The following is a 6,757-nucleotide window of genomic DNA, read 5'->3' on the forward strand; positions in this document are numbered from 1 at the left end:
CATAGGCTTTGTTGAAGGAAGTCTGGTCTGGGAAAAAAACCTCATAGCCAACTTTCTGAGGTTTTCTACTAAAGAGAAATGTATAGGAAAGAGAAATATGAAGTATGTAAGGAGAAATATGATTAGATATTCATATTTCATAAAAATAAAATATCTTTCTAAGCACTTTAAATCTACTGCTTTCAGTCTTTATTTAGTGTTTATGATAAAGGTAAAAATGGCAGCCATTAAAGTTAATAACATTTTTGCCTGAGAAATGACTGCAACATTTATCCTGATAATTGCAACACTGTTCTAAATAAACTTAACTTGTAAAACAGTAAAAACTGGGAGAATGTGAATGCTATCAATATCAGCCAGAAATTAGGACTTCGATATTTTGCTTAGAGAGCCAGCATTTGTATCCTGATCTTTACTTAATAACTTTCATCTATTAACTTGTCCAGGACAAGCCTTGGGAAGTTAAATTGCTGACAATTAAATATATAATTACCAGTATTTCCACAGCTCCCTTATTTGTGTTAGTTGCTGGGTCCATAAATAAACCATGCATTTCAAGTCACTGAATAAGAATTGCAACAACCTTTTCTTTTAGTTTATCCCTCATTTTATCTAATCTTTGGAACCAGAGGATTTAAAAAATAATAATTTCTCCATTTGTAGAATTGCTATAAAGAACCGTGAACATCTGATCAAAAGCTGACATTTCTCTGTGCCGGTCACAGCTCCAAGTTATAATTGTGATTTGTATGATCTAACCATCATTATGCTTTGTATATTGCTACTGATCCAGATCTAGAGCATCCTACCTGCTCTTTGTCTGATCAGAGTGAACAAAAGCCAAGTGAGAAAGAATTTAGCATAATTCCCCTAGACTGAGATTTTTTCTCTACGGTTTCCCTCAGACTGAGATCATGGAGGCAGAATTAAGGCTATATAAAAGGTATGTGCATGAATTACTATCTTCACACTCCAATTTCTATTTTTCCAATGGCTGTGTTTCATTGTACCTTGGGAACAAGCATATAACAGGACCAGATTATGTCCTCATTCTCCAGTTAGCCAAAGTATGAGATTTTAAACTTTTCTATTCTTAAATGACACAAGGAGCACAGAACACTGATGAATTTGTTAAATGTTAAAACGTGTGCTTGCAATTAAAGATTTTTTTTTTGCAAAAAATCTTGTTGGTTTAATAAAAGATCATCTCTGCTATAAGTCCTGATTGCCTTATGTTTGTATATGCATGTGCTTGTGTGTGTTAATAATGTTTCACTAGGACATTTATTACCTGGCAAGAGTACTTGTGTGAAAAAAATGTTTTTCAAGTATATGACTGGCATATCCCTATGCATTTAGCTGTGCAGTAGTGGAGAAACACACTGTCTTCATAGCTAAGACAACCAGTTTATTTTGTTTGAGTAGCAACATCAGAACAACCCTCTCCCCTCCAAAGCTTAAGCGCTTCAGTCAGTAGTGGGGGTAACATATCTTTACATAAATTCCCTTTGCTTTATGAACCTTAGCTGTTCTTTTACTTATAATAAAGTTCTACAGTCTAGAAATAATTATTGTGAAATCATTCCATACACAAGTGTCAGAACCAAATTTAAAAGAGGTGCTGGATAACAAAGTGTTAAGCACAGACATGCATGGACAAGTAAGTGGAAAATCCCCAGAGGGCTAGTGAGCATGCCCAGCACATGCCCCATGCTTGACCCCACACTTGTCCATCATAAAAGTTCAATGAGGTAATCTGAATTGGCACTACGCACATGCCTAGACATGCACCAGAATGGACTAGAACTTTCTTAAAGGGGAGTTATCTGATTGGCCACTCAAAACATATTTAAGGCCAGTGAGTCTCCACCCCCAGCGAAGACCAGACCAGACCTGAGCGGAGGCTGCCGCAGCAGAGACTGCTTCAGGAGCCTCTTAGAACCCTGGTTCGGTTTGGCCCAGGGCCCCGCTGGTCTCCCCGCCACTGTCGAATCCCAGCATACCCCTTCCTAGAAAGCGTTCTTCTTGTCTCAACCATTCGTTATTGATCATTGTTTACTTGTTCACGTTTTCCGGTTATCTTCAACTCGTTTCGGCCACTCGTTCTCGAACATCCGTTCATTTCTCATTATTCGTTTACCACGTTCTGGCCTTGTTTCTCGTTCTACGTTTCCGATCAACTCGTTATTTGACTCATTCCGGTTCATTGACTTCGTTCCTGTTACCGGCTCGGCACCGTTTCTCGTTCACCATCATCGTATTATTGTATTACTGTAACCAAGTTAACCTGACCTGTGCTATACCACCATCAGTGGCGTAAGTAAACAATAAAACCAATCTGTTTTGAAACTGCATGCGTCCCGCCCGCTCTGACTCCTCACCGTTAATCCCACCTGTTCAATCCGTACTTGGCCCCACCATGACACCGGGGCGCTCGGCTCCGACAACAAGCAACTCCCATAGAAATAGCTTTGTACTTAGAATGCTTGTGTCCTCATTTATAATCCCTTTATTTTTAATCACCTCTGTCTTACTCCAGGTGTCCTAACTTACTTGTAAGGCGGTGTTAATTTTTGTAGATCAGAATCCAATTACATTGTGTGTCTTAAGTAGAAACAATACTGAATCAGTCCATCAACTAGAGGTTTCAAGTATAAGAAATTGTAGGGGACAATTATAGCATAGTCTTTGATAGAGGAAATTAGTTGTTAGCCCATGCACTGATGTAGAACGGTTTATACCTCTTTAATTAAGCTTTTTTTCCCTTTAATATGACTGAATGTTCTCATTATTAATGTACATTTCTAACCTGTTTTCCAAAAATCCACCTAAGGACCACATTTAATAAAGGATTTATGAGCCTAACTTGTAAGTGCCTATTCCCCTTCTTCCCCAGAAATGGTGACACCTAAACTTTCTAAACAGTGAATGGGGAAAAGCAAGATAGCTCAGAATGGGATCTGTTTTAGCGAGCCAGCTAAATTCAGCATGTTCTGTGTGCAGCTAGCCAATAGTGACTGCTGTGAGCAGGAATGACTCTTGAATCTTGATTTCAAGGCTGCAGATACCCCAACCACCATGCTACTAGCTACATTGATGATGGGGGCATTCCTCCTCTTAAAGCTGTTCAATAGAACAGAAAAAATTGAGACTCCTTATTCATAAAAAACATGTGTGAGCCTGATACTGCATCCTAATCGGTAGCATCTTTAGCTGGAACATGGAAAACATGAATTCTGGTTTCTGTCCTCAATCTGCCTCAGTTTACATGAAAGAGGCATTAGATAAAAAATAAACAGGAAAAGTCATGGAGTAGGTACAAGAACCCAAGTTTAGCTTTCCCTGTGAATAACTTAACAGTTAGCTTAGACATCCTCATCCTTCCTATGATTTCTCTTTGTCCTAAAAAAAATTGTATTCTTTATTGCACATTAGCATAGCTTCAACAGGAGTGATGAACAGCACTTCCCCCTACTCTGTTCCTATGTGAATACCAGTTAGTTGGCTCCATTACCATTTTTCTTAATCTGGTTAGGTTTGAAAAGAAAGTAAATGGGCTGCAAGTCTTTGTGAAGAACATCCGTTGGTGCTAATTGTGCTTTTGCACTGTTTATTAGCTTGAGCCCAGAAAGAGTCCTATACCAAGATGTGACTCATTTCTAGGTCCTGATAAAGTTTTAGTATGAGCTGGGCACTGAGCTGCTCAGCTATGTCAAGACTGGGGGAGTTCTGAGCAGCTGTAAAAGATCAGTTATGAGAAACTAAGAAACAATACAGTGAAACAGCCAGGTGTCTGTGAAGTTCAGATGCCTCCAGGGTTAGGCACCAGCAGAACAGGGGCTTCATGGTCACAAGTTTTCCCTTAAGCTCTTAACATTCTGTCTACATCCCCTTTTAGGCACTTCGGTACTTTTCTGATCTAGCTCCAAGCTTTTAGACAAAGTGCTGTCTTGGGGTAATGAGTGGTAGTTATCTGTGCTAGTTTGAAGCTAGGCAGAAATGAGGGCAGGGTGGCCTCCTAGAGATAAACTGGTTAAGAGATGCTATAGCATTTAATGAAATAGGCTGTCACTTACAAAAATTTATGCCTCTGAAACAGGATAAGTACAGCTGTTTGCTGAACTCAGTCTATGGCCAGGCAGCTTACTTTAAGCCATCCAAATGTAGACTGTAAGCCACACATACAGCCATTCATCATTGCCAGGAGTCACACTGGGAGCCTGTGACAGTCAGAATCAGAGGGTTTAATAAGCAATAAATATGTGCTTCTTAGAGGCATTTGGTATTTTGCCTAAACAGGTAATATTAGTTAATATAAAGCTTGTAAGCCTGTAAACTGCAAATGTAACTTGTCTGACATAAGTTTAACCAAAATGATAAAATTAACTGTTCATGGAACTAGCTGGGCCCTATAGGCAAAGCTGTAGATGTGAGATTAGCTGACCTAACAGTTTCTGCTTAGGGTTCAGTTTTGACGATAAAAAACTGGATCCAACTGCCCGGCACACTCAACACATTCCAGGAAAGCACATCCCAAGAAAACATATTCAACTGAAACCTAAAAGGGCTTAGGCGGAGCAATGCCAATTTCAGACCTAAAGGTGCTGCATTATAATTTGCTTATTGGATAAACCCGAGTCTGGGTAGTAATCTTTTATGATAATTTAAACACCTTTCAATCCCATAGGGTAAGAGCTATAGGGCAACATTATGAATGGCTCTAAAGCCAACAGATTAGCATTAAACTAGATATAAAAAGCACATGCATCAGGTAACCAGCAGGAAGGAGGGAACAGAATGGTCATTTCTGTTCCATGCCCAGACCCCGGACTCCCAGTGTGAGTGAAGATTGGATCCTGATCAAGGGACCTTCTCCAGTAATCCCTCTGACAGTGTCGATCAGGGACACCTGACTTCACTGGAACCACTTAACGCGTACCTGGCATTGAAGAACTATCGATAAGTTGCAAACCCACATCTGCTATCTGTTGTTTTGAACAGCCCGGTGACTAATACCCTCGCAGTGCTCAGTTGGCCTGCGACAGAATTGATCTATCTGTTGTTATTATTTGTTATTTACTATTAGCTTTCATACTGCATTATCTGCTTATCACATTTATCTTTCTGTTAACTGTTGTGTGTATAAGCTATAATAAATTTGCTTTCACTTCTCTCCCAACTTTGCCTCCTTGATCTGAAACTGAATCAAACAGCCCAGTTGGCCTGTGATAAAATCGATACACTCACAGTGCCCAGCTGGCCTGTGACAGGAGCCCAGTGTAAGTAACTTGCAGTGGAAATAAGAATACAAGTGCCATAGTGCATCAAGTAAGTCCAGTATTGTCTCTGACAGTGGCAGAAATGGATGCTATAGAGGGGGAGCACCGAACCAAATTATCTTTAGAGTGGTCTATTCCCTATTCTGTGCCCACACTGGCATCCACAGTTATTGGTTTAGACAGGCCAAAGGAAAAGCCTCCAACCATTGTGTCCAATAATTACTAATAAATCTATCATCCACAAATTTTTCCAATCCCTCTTTGATCCTGGCTATGCAAGCTGTCTGTCTGACTTCCTGTGGCTATAAATTCCATAAATTAACTATGTATTACATTAAAAAAATTACTCCTTTTTTGTTGTAAATCTGTCATCTACTCATTTCAGTGGGTGTCCCTGAGTTTTAGTATGCTAGGACTTAGTCAGCAAGCTCCCTGTTCATTTGATCCATATCCTTCATAATTTTATAGATCTCTATCATATCTTCCCCACCCTCTATCTCAGGCTTTTCCTTTCCAAACTAAAGAGTGGTATCTGTTTTAGTCTCTCCTGGTATAGCAACTGTCCCATGCCCTTGATAATTTTGGATGCCCTTCCCTGTACCTTTTGTACTTTTATTACATTTTTTGAGATGTGGGGCCTAGAACTGGACACAGTATTCAAAATGTTGGATCACCATAGATTTGTTTTTTGCATAATCATGTTTTTTGTTTTGTTTTCAGTTTCCTTCTTAATGATGCCCAACATTTTATTGGCTTGTTTGGTCACTGCTGCACACTGAGCCAATGTTTTAGAGAACTGTTTACTACAGCGACTCCAAGGTTTCTTTCCTGAGTCGTATAGGTAGCATTATGTACATATATGAAGTTAAGGTAATTTTTCCCCGGTTGCATTACCTTACACTTGTCTATACTGAAGTTCATTTGCCTTTTTTTTTTTTTTTGCCCACTCACTTAGCTTGATGAGATCTTTCTGCAGCTCTCTTCACCAGCTTGGGATTTGACTACCTGGAATAATTTGGTATCTGCAAACTTGGAGATTTCACTGTACACCCCCATTTCTGGGTCATTGATGAAAACATCAAACAAAACCAGGCTTAGTACAGATCTGTGCCAGACCCCACTTTTGACCTCCCTCCATAGGTGACTGGTAGGGCGTGCATAGGGGTTTACATGCCTCCCCCCCAATGGGGCCAGTGCCCCCCTGACAGCCAACACTTACATTGTTGGTATGACTGGTGCTCCCCCCAACAGGGCTGCCGCCATTGGCAGCTTCTGTGGGTGCCCCCAGATTCAGGAGGCACCAGTCACTCATGCCTCCCTCCATCCTAAGATGGCTGACCTGCTCCACCAGGCTTTAAACTAAGCCCGCTGGGGGATGCGGGGACTATTGCCCCTGCTGGCCTGCTGAACAGCCCTTGCAAAGCCAGCGGACCAAGGCACTTAAGGGGGCACTTAAGGGAGCCCACCCCTGCCCCAGC

General features: G+C 40.7%; 1 protein-coding gene across 1 annotated transcript in view; it reads right to left on the reverse strand.

Annotated features, from left to right (window-relative positions):
* CSMD3 (CUB and Sushi multiple domains 3) overlaps positions 1-6,757 on the reverse strand; it is a 332,707-nt gene that overhangs the window by 281,425 nt on the left and 44,525 nt on the right. The gene's annotated exons all lie outside the window — the stretch shown is intronic.

The sequence above is a fragment of the Crocodylus porosus genome, unplaced genomic scaffold, assembly GCF_001723895.1.
Source record: "Crocodylus porosus isolate Cpor-Errol unplaced genomic scaffold, CroPor_comp1, whole genome shotgun sequence".
Lineage (NCBI taxonomy): Eukaryota > Metazoa > Chordata > Crocodylia > Crocodylidae > Crocodylus > Crocodylus porosus.